A 16,500-nucleotide genomic window follows, 5' to 3' on the forward strand; every position below is an offset into this window, starting at 1 on the left:
AGCCTTATTCTAAAATTGATTGAAAAAAAAAAAAAAAACTCATCAATCTACACACAATACCCATAATGACAAAGCGAAAACAGTGTTTTTGATTATTTTTGCAAATATATACAAAATTAAAACCAGAAATACCTTATTTACATAAGTATTCAGACACTTGAAATTGAGCTCAGGTGCATCCTGTTTCCATTGATCATCCTTGAGATGTTTCTACAACTTGATTGGAGTCCACCTGTGGTAAATTCAATTGATTGGACATGATTTGGAAAGGCACACACCTGTCCATGTAAGGTCCCAGCGTTGACTGTGCATGTCAGAGCAAAAACCAAGCCATGAGGTTGAAGGATTTGTCCGTAGAGCTCCGAGACAGGATTGTGTCGAGTCACGATCAGGGGAAGGGTACCAAAAAATGTCTGCAGCATTGATGGTCCTCAAGAACACAGTGGCCTCCATCATTCTTAAATGGAAGAAGTTTGGAACCACCAAGACTCTTCCTAGACCAGGCCGCCCGGCCCAACTGAGGAATCGGGGGAGAAGGGCCTTGGTCAGGGAGGTGACGAAGAAACCGATTATCACTCTGACAGAGCTCCAGAGTTCCTCTGTGGAGATGGGAGAACCTTCCAGAAGGACAACCATCTTTGCAGCACTCCACCAATCAGACCTTTATGGTAGAGTGGCCAGATGGAAACCACTCCTCAGTAAAAGGCACATGACAGTCCGCTTGGAAATTTCCAGAAGGCACTTAAAGACTCTCAGACCATGAGAAACAAGATTATCTACTCTGATGAAACCAAGATTGAACTCTTTGGCCTGAATGCCAAGCGTCACGTCTGGAGGAAACCTGGCACCATCCCTACGGTGAAGCATGGTGGTGGCAGCATCATGCTGTGGGGATGTTTTTCAGCGGCAGGGACTCGGAGACTAGTCAGGATCGAGGGAAAGATGAACGGAGCAAAGTACAGAAAGATCCTTGATGAAAACCTGCTCCAGAGCACTCAGGACCTCAGACTGGGGCGAAGGTTCACCTTCGGGACAACAGCCCTAAGCACACAGCCAAGACAACGCAGGAGTGGCTTCGGGACAAGTCTCTGAATGTCCTTGAGAGGCCCAGCCAGAGCCCAGACTTGAACCCGATCGAACATCTCTGGAGAGACCTGAAGATAGCTGTGCAGCGACACTCCCCATCCAGCCTGACAGAATTTGAGAGGATCTGCAGAGAAGAATGGGAGAAACTCCCCAAATACAGATGTGCCAAGCTTGTAGCGTCATACCCAGGAAGACTCAAGGCTGTAATCGCTGCCAAAGGTGCTTCAACAAAGCACTGAGTAAAGGGTCTGAAAACGTATGTAAATGTAATATTTCCTGGGTTTTTCACTGAAAATAACTGTTTTTGCTTTGTCATTATGGGGTATTGTTTGTAAATTGATAAGCACATTTTTTAATAAGGCTGTAACATAACAAAATGTGGAAAAAGTCAAGTGGTCTGAATACTTTCCGAATGCACTGTAGAACTTGTTTCCAAGCTCTATGACTCCATCCAAGCAGAGATAAGTCAGTGCAGTAGGAATAGCAGTTTGACAACGCACCAGTCCCTCTTCAGACCCAGGCAGAATGCAGCAGCCCCTAACCAGATTTCAGCCTCACAGATTATGTTGTGCCTGCAGCCAGAACCTCACTAACTCATCCATTATGTACAATCATCTGGGACGCACTTTGTTCTGCTTTAAAAGAGCGGCCTGTATCGGCCCAGTCCCTGCAGGCCTGTGATGAAGTTCAGTGTGGAGTTGTGTCTTTGCCATCTGCACAGTGCAAGCTGTCTCTCTGGTTCAACACAGGGGCCCTGAAGGTCCAGCACGCCTCTCTTCCTGTATCTCTCTCTCTCTGGTTCAACACAGGGGCCCTGGAGGTCCAGCATGCCTCTCTTCCTGTATCTCTCTCTCTCTGGTTCAACACAGGGGCCCTGGAGGTCCAGCATGCCTCTCTTCCTGTATCTCTCTCTCTCTGGTTCAACACAGGGGCCCTGGAGGTCCAGCATGCCTCTCTTCCTGTATCTCTCTCTCTCTGGTTCAACACAGGGGCCCTGGAGGTCCAGCATGACTCTCTTCCTGTATCTCTCTCTCTCTGGTTCAACACAGGGGCCCTGGAGGTCCAGCATGACTCTCTTCCTGTATCTCTCTCTCTCTCTCTCTCAATTCAATTCAATTTCAATTTAAGGGCTTTATTGGCATGGGATACATATGTTTACATTGCCAAAGCAAGTGAAATAGATAATAAACAAAAGTGAAATAAACAATCAAAAAATTAACAGTAAACATTACACTCACAAAAGTTCCAAAAGAATAAAGAAATTTCAAATGTCATTATGTGCAAATAGTTAAAGTACAAAAGGGAAAATAAATAAACATAAATTGTTGTATTTACAATGATGTTTGTTCTTCACTGATTGCCCTTTTCTTGTGGCAACAGGTAACAAATCTTGCTGCTGTGATGGCTCACTGTGGTATTTCACCAAATAGATATGGGAGTTGATCAGAATTGGGTTTTTTTCAAATTCTTTGTGGGTCTGTGTAATCTGAGGGAAATATGTGTCTCTAATATGGTCATACATTTGGCAGGAGGTTAGGAAGTGCAGCTCAGTTTCCACCTCATTTTGTGGGCAATGTGCACATACCCTGTCTTCTCTTGAGAGCCAAGTCTGCCTACGGCAGTCTTTCTCAATAGCAAGGCTATGCTCACTGAGTCTGTACATAGTCAAAGCATTCCTTAAGTTTGGGTCAGTCACAGTGGTCAGGTATTCTGCCATTGTGTACTCTCTGTTTAGGGCCAAATAGCATTCTAGATTGCTCTGTATTTTTGTTGATTCTTTCCAATGTGTCAAGTAATTATCTTTTTGTTTTCTCATGATTTAGTTTGGTCTAATTGTGTTGCTGTCCTGGGGCTCTTTGGGATCTGTTTATGTTTGTGAACAGAGCCCCAGGACCAGCTTGCTTAGGGGACTCTTCAACGGGTTCATCTCTCTGTAGGTGATGGATTTGTTATGGAAGTTTTGGGAATCGCTTCCTTTTAGGTGGTTGTAGAATTTAACGTATCTTTTCTGGATTTTGATAATTAGCGGGTATCGGCCTAATTCTGCTCTGCATGCATTATTTGGTGTTTCACGTTGTACACAGAGGATATTTTTGCAGAATTCTGCATGCAGAGTCTCAATTTGGTGTTTGTCCCATTTTGTGAATTCTTGGTTGGTGAGCGGACCCCAGAACTCACAACCGTAAAGGGCAATGGGTTCTATAACTGATTCAAGTATTTTTAGCCAGATCCTAATGGGTATGTCAAATGTTATGTTCTTTTTGATGGCATAGAAGGCCCTTCTTGCCTTATCTCTCAGATCGTTCACAGCTTTGTGGAAGTTACCTGTGGCGCTGATGGTTAGATCTCTCTCTCTCTCGCTCTCTCTCACTCTCTGAGCCAGCTCCTGAAACACAACCTAAACCAAGACATTCTGCTGACGCTCTATTAACCCCCTTGCTTCCCGCTACTATCCACACTGGACCAGCTGAATTTGTGTTGGACATGAGTCAGCAGGAAAACACAGTCTTTATAACATCTATTAAATGAATACGGTGTGTTGGCAAAAGTCAGGTTGTGTCTTTGCTTTGGGGTTTAGGGAGGCATTTTGGATAACCTGAAGTAGCACTCTTTTGTTTTCAGGTCTATATATAGAGCTCTTTGCCTTGATAAGAGAAGTTGTTTTTGTTTCCATCGAGTTCTATTACTGGTGGGCGGAATGAACTGAATCGCTGCAGAGAGGGCTTCAGTGCACAACACGCTTTCATTCGAAGAGGATTTTAAAAATGCAGCTTTTTCTAGAGTTGACCATGAAAAATACATAATTTGAGTGTTATTTCTGTGACTTTCCTCTCCCTCCCCTTTTTACCTCTGTATGCTTGAGCCTCTACCCAACAGGCAATTGTGATCTGGCAAGAGCTCTTTAACTGGCAAGAGAGTCTAGATTGAGCGTAAAGTCACTGTCCATTAACTATTGAGTAGACAGGGTAGGGGTAGGGATTTGCCCTGGCATATAGGCTTTTACTGCTGTTGATATCCTAACAGCCCTTATTTGCTAGTGTGACTGTGCTGTGCTTTCCAATAACACTGGCACGCATTACTTTGGACCTCATTCCAGATATGGGTTTAGCTCAGTTTTTATTGTTAACTGATCATCATTCATGTCTCATAGTGCTTCCAGATGAGGATGAATAGACACACACACACCAGCTTCTCCTTAATAAAGGCTCTCTCTTCAGTATCTAAATTGGGTGGCTGGGTGGCACATATAACTGCTAGCTTCACAGATCCTGACTGTCTAGATGAAGAATTCTCACTCCGCTCTCTTTGGGGAAATTCCATTGTTTGATTGTCTTCTCCCTGTCTCTCTCCAGGCTTTCATCGGATAAGATAGGCATGTTTGATATGGTGCCTCTGGGGGATGGAGAGAAAGCCTTCTCCCCAGCCAGGGCGAGTATTACTGGGGATTTAAAGAGGAGAAAAGAACCCAGACTGCCGTTATTGTATTTGTTGCAGTCTAATTACCACTATGTCTAATATCATAGGGTCAGACTTGTTTAAGTTGGGTAGCTAAGACTCGAGTCTGACTATAATTGGTCCCAAATTGATTCTTAAGTAGGATTTTTGTTATAATTGCTATAAATCAAAGACAAGTTCTGAACTTCCATGAACTTCCCTTCAATGCCAACCATCTCAATCCCTAAGATAGCTCACTGGGCTCGGTGAAGACACGTTTGTGTGTGTGTGCGTGTTTGTGTGTGTGTGCGCGCATTTGTGTGTGTGTGCGCGTTTGTGTGTGTGTGTGCATGTGCGTGTTTGTGTGTGTGTGTGTGTGTGCATGTGTGTGTGTGTGTATGTGTATGTGTGATCCAGAGGAAGTGGCTGTGGCCAACCCACTCAGATTGCTGATTGTAAGCACAACCTGGGGCTCTGTGAGAAGGGGTGCTGCTCTCTCTCTGCTAATTGCCAGGGAGTGGGTGTGGCTCAGAGTCGGTGTCGCTCAGAAGGTATTGTAATAACCTACAGTGGGGAAAAAAAGTATTTAGTCAGCAACCAATTGTGCAAGTTCTCCCACTTAAAAAGATGAGAGAGGCCTGTAATTTTCATCATAGGTACACGTCAACTATGACAGACAAATTGAGGAAAAAAATCCAGAAAATCACATTGTAGGATTTTTAATGAATTTATTAGCAAATTATGGTGGAAAATAAGTATTTGGTCACCTACAAACAAGCAAGATTTCTGGCTCTCACAGACCTGTAACTTCTTCTTTAAGAGGCTCCTCTGTCCTCCACTCGTTACCTGTATTCATGGCACCTGTTTGAACATGTTATCAGTATAAAAGACACCTGTCCACAACCTCAAACAGTCACACTCCAAACTCCACTATGGCCAAGACCAAAGAGCTGTCAAAGGACACCAGAAACAAAATTGTAGACCTGCACCAGGCTGGGAAGACTGAATCTGCAATAGGTAAGCAGCTTGGTTTGAAGAAATCAACTGTGGGAGCAATTATTAGGAAATGGAAGACATACAAGACCACTGATAATCTCCCTCGATCTGGGGCTCCACGCAAGATCTCACCCCGTGGGGTCAAAATGATCACAAGAACGGTGAGCAATATCCCAGAACCACACGGGGGGACCTAGTGAATGACCTGCAGAGAGCTGGGACCAAAGTAACAAAGCCTACCATCAGTAACACACTACGCCGCCAGGGACTCAAATCCTGCAGTGCCAGACGTATCCCCCTGCTTAAGCCAGTACATGTCCAGGCCCGTCTGAAGTTTGCTAGAGTGCATTTGGATGATCCAGAAGAGCATTGGGAGAATGTCATATGGTCAGATGAAACCAAAATAGAACTTTTTGGTAAAAACTCAACTCGTCGTGTTTGGAGGACAAAGAATGCTGAGTTGCATCCAAAGAACACCATACCTACTGTGAAGCATGGGGGTGGAAACATCATGCTTTGGGGCTGTTTTTCTGCAAAGGGACTGGACGACTGATCTGTGTAAAGGAAAGAATGAATGGGGCCATGTATCGTGAGATTTTGAGTGAAAACCTCCTTCCATCAGCAAGGGCACTGAAGATGAAACGTGGCTGGGTCTTTCAGCATGACAATGATCCCAAACACACCGCCCGGACAACGAAGGAGTGGCTTCGTAAGAAGCATTTCAAGGTCCTGGAGTGGCCTAGCCAGTCTCCCAGATCTCAACCCCATAGAAAATCGTTGGAGGGAGTTGAAAGTCCGTGTTGCCCAGCGACAGCCCCAAAACATCACTGCTCTAGAGGAGATCTGCATGGAGGAATGGGCCAAAATACCAGCAACAGTGTGTGAAAACCTTGTGAAGACTTACAGAAAACGTTTGACCTGTGTCATTGCCAACAAAGGGTATATAACAAAGTATTGAGAAACTTTTGTTATTGACCAAATACTTATTTTCCACCATAATCTGCAAATAAATTCATAAAAAATCCTACAATGTGATTTTCTGGATTTTTTTTCCTCATTTTGTCTGTCATAGTTGACGTGTACCTATGATGAAAATTACAGGCCTCTCTCATCTTTTTAAGTGGGAGAACTTGCACAATTGGTGGCTGACTAAATACTTTTTTCCCCCACTGTATATGACACTGAACAGAAAATAGTCTGTCCCGTTGGTCAGAGCAGGGCACACTGGGATAAGGATCAGGCATTGTTGCCCTTTTCCATTAAGAGGCACCACACCGACACACCTCTACACGTTTCTGATATACAGTATCATTGCACTGATTAACTGTATACTGAAAGTTTTGGGAAAATCTAAGAAGTCATGCTTTGTTGAGTCTTACCAGTCTACTCTAAATGGGCACACCAACTGTGGTGTTATTTAACCAATGAGAAGAAACAGAAAAACATTTAGATGCCATTTTGTTCTCATTTACTTACATACAAAGTTAGCTACTTAGCGCGCTTGGTTCATTTAGGTAGACTTGTGCTTACTGTCCACTTCAAGTGAACTCCTCTATGAGCATAGATCGAGGGCAAAACAAAAGCATGGTAGACTATATATAATGTATACTCTCAACAGTACAACAACAGTAAAGCCCCACTTTAAATATACAATCATTGTTGTCGATGCAATAGCCATGGCCTGCGGCTGAGTGCATTTTACAATTCATACCCTTTGAATCTTATTTCATTAAGTGCACCATCTGCCTCACACAAACCCTCTCTCTCTCTCTTACTCTCATGCACACACACACACACACACACACACACACACACACACACACACACACACACACACACACACACACACACACACACACACACACACCACACACAGTGTCCCCTCCTGCCTCTGTGTAAGTGGTTAATAAAGGATGAAGTGATCTCAGCCGGAGGGGCACAGTGAATTAGCGTCCTATCTCCACTCTGTTATCCAGTCACGTAGCTGCTCCATCCCTCCATCCTGGAGCGTTACCATGGAGATTACCATAGTTACAACTTCAAACACACACATTATCAAACCAAACACTGGAAAGGAAAGACATTTCAATCAGCAGTTGCTTATTTTTCCTGGGAATAGACACTAAAATCTACAATCCTAAATGGATAACATGTATTTTGTATGCCAATACATTTGATTTCCTTCATTTGGTTTTGCTCATGGCTGACAGAGACTGGTTCAGATACAATTGTTTTTGTTTTTGTGTTTTGGCTTATTTTTCTAATTGTCTAGAACTTGGGAATACTTATGTGAATGCAGATGTCACACTTGTAACAGTGAAAGACAGAACACTACTAAGTAAACATAGTAAACCATGTAATGGGTTACACCTGTGTATGGCAGCTTTTTTTCATCCTGTTAATAATTCTTACATTGTCTGCTCTGAGTTACAATGTGATCCCCTTAGTGAGCTGAATGGCAGTCGGTAGTGTGTTCTGTTAGTTTAATATGGCACAGTCTTCAGCACGCTCCTCCTTTCACCTGTGTTTAATTTAAGCACCCTGTTTTTATTGGCTCATGACACTGTGATGATAAACTACTCAGCTGTAATTGATTAATCTTGTGTACACCATAACAAGGATAACCTCTTACCTCCTGGTGATTGTGCTTTGTTTCGCCTATTAATAAGATGAGCTGAGGTGAGCTGAGATGAGCTGTAAACCTGAATAAATAACTGGATTGTTATTCTGTGGCGTCCCTCAGGGATTAATTACAGGACCACTATAGTATGCCATTAGGAGATATTATGAGAGTAAACCTGGCCATCAGAGAGAAACTGTTACTCTCAGGGTGGTGTTAGTTATCCACCCTGCACACTAGCTGCTAAATGTTTTGTCTTGAGGGGACCACAGGCAATGCTTGTTTTCCATGGGTCAGGTATTCCTCTCTGTGCCATGTTGTGTTTCTCATCATGCTATCCATACAGTCCAAATGCATTGATCTGTTCTATAGTACATTTACATATTAGCAGACGCTCTTTTCCAGAGCGACTTACAGTAGAGAGAGCCTACATTTTGGTACTGTTCCCCCGTGGGAATCAAACTCACAACCATGGCGTTGCTCTACCAATTGAGCCACACAGATCCATAGTCTATCTGTATCATGACAGAAGTTTGGTAGAATTTCCATCAATTTTTGCTGGCTCATTGCCAGGTAGTGCTGAGTGATTAACCGAAATGTTGGTTATTTTTCATTTTTTAAACAACTAATTGACCGACGTCGGTTCAATTATTTGAATTCCATTTCGTTAGTATTCTTTTCTGTGAGCTCAATGTGCACATTGCACAGTTTCTCTAGAGATAAATCAGTTCCAGCCTGAACTGTGCGATGTAGTAGGGAGTTGTAGTTTCCAACAGGCCAATATTCTACATAGTTTAGCGCATGACATGTGGTAATTAACTACAATGACCATAATCCATTGCTCATCTACTTGTCCGGTCTGTGATTCTTTTAGGACTGCTAGGGAAGAGAGAAGAATGCGAGATCGTGAGTAGAGAGCAGCTGTTGCTTCGCAGGGTATCTCTACCTGAAAAAGTGATTGATAGTTGGTATTCAGCAGTCATAAAAGTATGCCTTATTTACTTTGGAGAACTACATAATACTCATTTTGTCAGACAGCGTAGGCAGCAGCTCTATAGAGATGAGATGATGACTTGGAATGAAATATTAAATTAATCAAATAAAACAAATGTAATATACACAACAACTGAAATATTTTATTAAAGTAAAGTAATGTGAATAAATGATGGTTAATAAGTGATAAGCAGTAATGGGCAGTCACTACCATCATGGGACTTTTTAAAATTGTTTTATTCTGTATTGTTACAGCATTGAACCCACACAATGCTTTGTGCTTTTCATGTTTAAAAAAATTATGGAACTGAAACTGAACCAACCTCAAAAAGCACTAATCACTCCGCACTATTGCCAGGTAGGGTGAAGCATTTATTATGTTGGTCGCGTTTTAGAGCAATCATGGGGCTGAGCAAATGGAATCCTGTATGTGTGTTCCCATTCACTTCCTGCTGTTGACAGAGATAAGCAGAACCTAATGTAATCATTATACTATATGCATAGCACAAGGCCAATCTCTCCCCCACCTCTGCTCTGCGTTCCAGTAACACATCTCATTTACCCAAGCCAATTCATGCTCAGAGTAAAGACAAACATGTTTCTATAGTTTACCCTCTGTTCAACCAGTGAAATATTAACAGGCTGAATTCTAGGCAGGAAGGTGACCTTCGTGGAATGTGTACAGAGATTCTCGTCTCAGATGTCGTCCCCCCATTTTCCCCTACAAAGTATATTTTGAACTCAGGTCACCTCCAGTGTGGTCCTATGTATCTTTCTACTTTGCATTTCTCCCAGCGAAGCCAGCCAGAAGCAACAGGGTGAAGGTAGACAGACTAATCAGTCTCTAAAGTAGTCTTTATTCCTGCACAGATGGAGAGATGAAAACATAGTCTAGTGTTGATCATCTGATAAAGACAGGGTATGATATGAGCTGTGTGGACGAGAATATATCAACGCAAGTATGATGCGCTTTTTAGATGAGAGGAGCCTCTATTGAAATTGTGAAGCTAATGTGTGTAGCCAGTGTGTTTGTGAAGCTAATGTGTGTAGCCAGTGTGTTTGTGAAGCTAATGTGTGTAGCCAGTGTGTTTGTGAAGCTAATGTGTGTAGCCAGTGTGTTTGTGAAGCTAATGTGTGTAGCCAGTGTGTTTGTGAAGCTAATGTGTGTAGCCAGTGTGTTTGTGAAGCTAATGTGTGTAGCCAGTGTGTTTGTGAAGCTAATGTGTGTAGCCAGTGTGTTTGTGTGTGAAAGGTTTTATACATTTACTAGTATGCTTCTGTCATGTGTTAGTGTGTTTTTCTGGTCAGGTCATACCAACAACCTCTCTCCTTATCTCTCATTCTCCACTCCGCCTCTCTATGTTGATGAAGCCAAAGTGAATTTGTGAGATTTAATTTTGTTATAATGTCACTGCTGAATCCAACTATGTGTCTTTGTATCAGACTGCATCAGCTATCAGCTTTGACTTGCACAACTATGAGATATTGAGTAGTATCATGAGTAGTACTGTGTTTGTGTTACCGTAGAAACATCGATTTTCTGTTTGCTGATTTCTACATAATACATTTTGCACTAAATATGGACCAACAGTGGTGTTCCTGAGACATTTCAGTAAAACTTAAAGTTATCACATTTAGGTAATGGAACAACATGCCTTATAATTTATAAACAATCGTACAATTGTTTTGGCTCAATGGAGAATGAATCCAGCAGCCAGACTTCCACTATAAAGCCAGAGATATTTTATGACTGTTTTTATCGTTATCAAAACAGACTCCAAGAGTTGCCATTTCATTGCTGCTCTCTGTGTGTTTTTATCTGAGAACGGTAGAGTTTTCAAGCATCGCTGTGACATAATTCGTGTTTGGCCTACTCTGTCAGCATGGTCTGTCCCTTCAGATCAATAAATCATTCTCCATGTCCACCCCTCCACTCCCTGCCCAAATACCCATACAGACTCATACAGTACACTACATTCCCACCAAACCACTCAGCAGGATCAGGGCCAAGACTCTCCATCTTGAGAGAAGCCTCAGTACGGTACAGTAGTAGCCAACAGTAGTAGCCAACAGTAGTAGCCAACTGTCACACCCTGGCTCTGGGACTCTATATGTTGAGCCAGGGTGTGTATATTCTATGTGTTGTGTTTCTATGTCGATATTCTATGTATTGTATTTCTGGGTTGGCCAGAGTGGTTCCCAATCAGAGGCAACGAGTGTCAGCTGTTGCTGGTTGTCTCTGATTGGGAGCCATATTTATACAGGCTGTTTTCCCACAATAGTTGTGGGATCTTGTTCCTTTTGGGTTATTCCGTGTTGGTTGTGTTTAACCTTTGGACGTCACGGTATCGTTTATTGTTTTGTTCGAGTGTTTACTCTCTTTAAATAAAGTATGTTCGTTCATCACGCTGCGCCTTGGTCAACTCACTCTAGCGATCGTGACAGAAGATCCCACCATACCAGGACCAAGCAGCGTGTCCAGGAGCAGGCGGCCTGGACATGGGAGGAAGCGCCGGGAAAGGAGCTGGAAAGGTTGGCGATGGCCCAGGTGGGCAAATCGTGGTCCTGGGAGGACATGCTCGGGGGCAAGGGGCCATGGGCTAAGATTAAGGCCCTGGCGAGAGAGGAGCAACGGCGTCAACAGTGTCGTCGTCGGACGGACGAGAGGCAACCCCAGAAATTTTTTAGGGGGGGGCACACGGCATGGGCGACTGGGCAGCAGGAGGCTGCCACAGGGCGAAATGGGAGAGTAGGAGAGGAGGCCACCGGGTTTGGGGGGCCAGAAGGCAGGTTACCCCTTAGAATGTTCTGAATCAATACACAGCACTAACAGTTCATATAGCTTCATATAACTTCATATAGCTTCATATAGCTTCATAAACATCATATGGCTTCATATACAGTGCCTTCAGAAATTATTCACACCCCTTGACTTTTTCCACATTTTGTTGTGTTACAGCCTGAATTTAAAATAGATTAAATTGCCATTTTGTCACTGGCCTACACACAGCACTCAGCACTTTGTCATTGTGGGGAATTGTGTGTAGATTGATGAGGAAAACATTTAATTTAATCAATTTTAGAATAAGGCTGTAATGTAACAAAATGTGGAAAAAGTAAAGTGGTCTGAATACTTTCCGAACGCACTGTATAGTGTAACTTCATATAACTTCATATAACTTAATATAACTCCATATAACTCCATATAGCTTCATATAACTCCATATAGTTTCATATAGCTTCATATAACTCCATATAGCTCCATATAGCTTCATATAACTCCATATAGCTTCATATAGCTTCATATAACTTCATATAGCTTCATATAACTCCATATAGCTTCATATAGCTTCATATAACTTCATATAGCTTCATATAACTCCATATAGCTTCATATAGCTTCATATAACTCCATATAGCTTCATATAACTCCATATAGCTTCATATAGCTTCATATAACTCCATATAGCTTCATATAGCTTCATATAACTCCATATAGCTCCATATAGCTTCATATAACTCCATATAACTCCATATAGCTTCATATAACTCCATATAGCTCCATATAGCTTCATATAACTCCATATCAATCAATCAATCAATTTTATTTTATATAGCCCTTCTTACATCAGCTAATATCTCGAAGTGTTGTACAGAAACCCAGCCTAAAACCCCAAACAGCTAGTAATGCAGGTGTAGAAGCACGGTGGCTAGGAAAAACTCCCTAGAAAGGCGAAAACCTAGGAAGAAACCTAGAGAGGAACCAGGCTATGAGGGGTGGCCAGTCCTCTTCTGGCTGTGCCGGGTGAAGATTATAACAGAACCATGCCAAGATGTTCAAAAATGTTCATAAGTGACAAGCATGGTCAAATAATAATCAGGAATAAATCTCAGTTGGCTTTTCATAGCCGATCATTAAGAGTTGAAAACAGCAGGTCTGGGACAGGTAGGGGTTCCATAACCGCAGGCAGAACAGTTGAAACTGGAATAGCAGCAAGGCCAGGCGGACTGGGGACAGCAAGGAGTCACCACGGCCGGTAGTCCCGACGTATGGTCCTAGGGCTCAGGTCTCTCAGTTGGCTTTTCATAGCCGATCATTAAGAGTTGAAAACAGCAGGTCTGGGACAGGTAGGGGTTTCGTAACCGCAGGCAGAACAGTTGAAACTGGAATAGCAGCAAGGCCAGGCGGACTGGGGACAGCAAGGTGTCATCATGCCCGGTAGTCCTGACGTATGGTCCTAGGGCTCAGGTTCTCAGAGAGAAAGAGAGAACGAGAGAATTAGAGAGAGCATACTTAAATTCACACAGGACACTGGATAAGACAGGAGAAGTACTCCAGGTATAACCAACTAACCCCAGCCCCCGACACATAAACTACTGCAGCATAAATACTGGAGGCTGAGACAGGAGCGGTCCGGAGACACTGTGGCCCCATCCGAAGAAACCCCCGGACAGGGCCAAACAGGAAGGATATAACCCCACCCACTCTGCCAAAGCACAGCCCCCGCACCACTAGAGGGATATCCTCAACCACCAACTTACAATCCTGAGACAAGGCCGAGTATAGCCCACAGAGGTCTCCACCACAGCACAAACCAAGGGGGCGCCAACCCAGACAGGAAGATCACGTCAGTAACTCAACCCACTCAAGTGACGCACCCCTCCCAGGGACGGCATGAAAGAGCACCAGCAAGCCAGTGACTCAGCCCCTGCAACAGGGTTAGAGGCAGAGAACCCCAGTGGAGAGGGGAACCGGCCCGGCAGAGACAGCAAGGGCTGTTCGTTGCTCCAGAGCCTTTCCGTTCACCTTCACACTCCTGGGCCAGACTACACTCAATCATATGACCTACTGAAGAGATAAGTCTTCAGTAAAGACTTAAAGGTTGAGACCGAGTCTGCGTCTCTCACATGGGTAGGCAGACTGTTCCATAAAAATGGAGATCTATAGGAGAAAGCCCTGCCTCCCGCTGTTTGCTTAGAAATTCTAGGGACAATTAGGAGGCCTGCGTCTTGTGACCGTAGCGTACGTATTGGTATGTACGGCAGGACCAACTCGGAAAGATAGGTAGGAGCAAGCCCATGTAACGCTTTATAGGTTAACAGTAAAACCTTGAAATCAGCCCTTGCCTTAACAGGAAGCCAGTGTAGGGAAGCTAGCACTGGAGTAATATGATCAAATTTCTTGGTTCTAGTCAGGATTCTAGCAGCCGTATTTAGCACTAACTGAAGTTTATTTAGTGCTTTATCCGGGTAGCTGGAAAATAGAGCATTGCAGTAGTCTAACCTAGAAGTAACAAATGCATGGATTAATTTTTCTGCATCATTTTTGGACAGAAAATTTCTGATTTTTGCAATGTTACGTAGATGGAAAAAAGCTGTCCTTGAAACAGTCTTGATATGTTCGTCAAAAGAGAGATCAGGGTCAAGAGTAACGCCGAGGTCCTTCACAGTTTTATTTGAGACGACTTTACAACCATCAAGATGAATTGTCAGATTTAACAGAAGATCTCTTTGTTTCTTGGGACCTAGAACAAGCATCTCTGTTTTGTCCGAGTTTAAAAGTAAAAAGTTTTCAGCCATCCACTTCCTTATGTCTGAAACACAGGCTTCTAGCGAGGGCAATTTTGGGGCTTCACCATGTTTCATTGAAATGTACATATAGCTTCATATAGCTTCATATAACTCCATATAGCTTCATATAGCTTCATATAACTCCATATAGCTCCATATAGCTTAATATAACTCCATATAACTTTATATAGCTTCATATAACTCCATATAACTTTATATAGCTTCATATAACTTCATATAGCTTTATATAAACAAGAACCAGACACGTCAGATATATTGTGGGTCTCAAGCTGCACATTGCCTGAGATTGCCTTGTCACAAAAGCTCATTTGTCCCCAGAGCAGGAATCACTTCTAGGTTACATTTGTTATCCACTTACTCCCTCCTCTCCTGGTGCCTCATTTATCAATCATGCGTAGGCACAAATTTGTGCGTAAACCATGATTAGATTTATGGACAGCCATGACCGTGTATACGCACAATGCCAAGTGGTGGAATAAGGTAACTGCTTGTCAAGCGTAGAATGGACAAAATTATTGTTGAAAATGTGTGAAATTATGAGAGTAGGCCCAGTAATTAAATCATTTTTCTATTTAATTGTATTTCCATTGTGAATTCATGCAACATATCTTGACAGGCTATACATAATTTGACCACATCAGTGCATTTGTTATGATAATAGTCCATATAAAGTACAGTCATTTGTTAAATTAGAGGCACGTGTGAAAGTGAAACCATTGTTGAAATACTATAAAAGACTGAGATAATGGGAATTAAAGAGTTTTTAGAGACAGGTGGGACTTTTTTTTGCAGAAAGTACAGATTGGCTGATCAGATATAATTTCCCAAAACCAATCTTATAGGATTTTTGCAAGGATTTAAGATCTACATTTAAAAAGGTAAACACATGCCATTACGGTGCTATCCACGCTAAGGTTTTTGGCAACGGGCACTTTTCAGCGGGAGCTTGACGATTGGCATCTCACAGCCCTCGGTAAGCCAATGTTTTGGATGCAATCATCAGCAAAACGAACTGTAACATATCATTTCCAAACACCATCGCACAACAGGTTAAAGTCAAGAGGGGTTTCTTTGCCATCAATGGGTTCCTAAATACGAACGGAGCAATAGACGACACCCACATCGCCATAAAAGCACAATCCCAAAACGAGTTCAACAATGTGAACAGAAAAGGCTTCCACTCACTTAATGTGCAGCTGATAGGTTGTGTGATGCACAAAAGATGTTGCTGTATGTGGTGGCCAGGTGGAATGCACGACTCATTCATTCTGCAGAACAGCAATGTTGGCCTATACACCTACAGGAGGGAGGGAGCTGTTGAGGATTGATGGCTTATTGGTGAGTGTTGCCTACTCATTTGAAGTACATTTGCCATTGCTAAAACAACTAATTGTCTGAATGGTCCTCTTCTTGTAGCTTTAATTTTTTTGGTTGCAAAGTATTTCTTGGTACGCGTTGTATATTCCCCATGGGCTTTAAAGGGATGATTTTGACCATATATGGTTAATTAGAGGCGTTTAAAAATGCAAATAGCCAAGGTTGTGCACGAGCACTGAGGCTGAGAATAATTGCGTTCATAAGTAGTATTTTAGAATAGTTTCTACGCAATATTGATAAATGAGGCCCCTGGGCTTTAGCAGAGTGTTTTCAATATTTCTTACAGAAAATCAATGAGCAGAGATCTGTTGCTATGCAATGTTTTAATTGGCCATGAAATTGAATGCACTCCACTAGTCCCAGATGGCCCCTTTATTGAAGTGAAAAATAAACATTTAAGT

At 42.7% G+C, this 16,500-nt stretch overlaps 1 protein-coding gene across 3 annotated transcripts in view; it reads left to right on the forward strand.

Moving 5' to 3' along the window:
• The window catches only part of LOC121574883 (guanine nucleotide-binding protein G(i) subunit alpha-2), a 104,957-nt gene that overhangs the window by 55,600 nt on the left and 32,857 nt on the right, over positions 1-16,500 (forward strand). The window contains exon 1 of one of the 3 annotated variants that reach the window (XM_041887547.2): positions 9,906-9,954. The exons of the other annotated variants lie outside the window; for them this stretch is intronic. The gene's annotated coding sequence lies outside the window, so the exon portion shown is untranslated. Of the gene's footprint in view, positions 1-9,905; positions 9,955-16,500 lie in introns of those variants that run through there. 3 annotated transcript variants of the gene reach the window in all.

The sequence above is a fragment of the Coregonus clupeaformis genome, chromosome 10 (assembly GCF_020615455.1).
Source record: "Coregonus clupeaformis isolate EN_2021a chromosome 10, ASM2061545v1, whole genome shotgun sequence".
Lineage (NCBI taxonomy): Eukaryota > Metazoa > Chordata > Actinopteri > Salmoniformes > Salmonidae > Coregonus > Coregonus clupeaformis.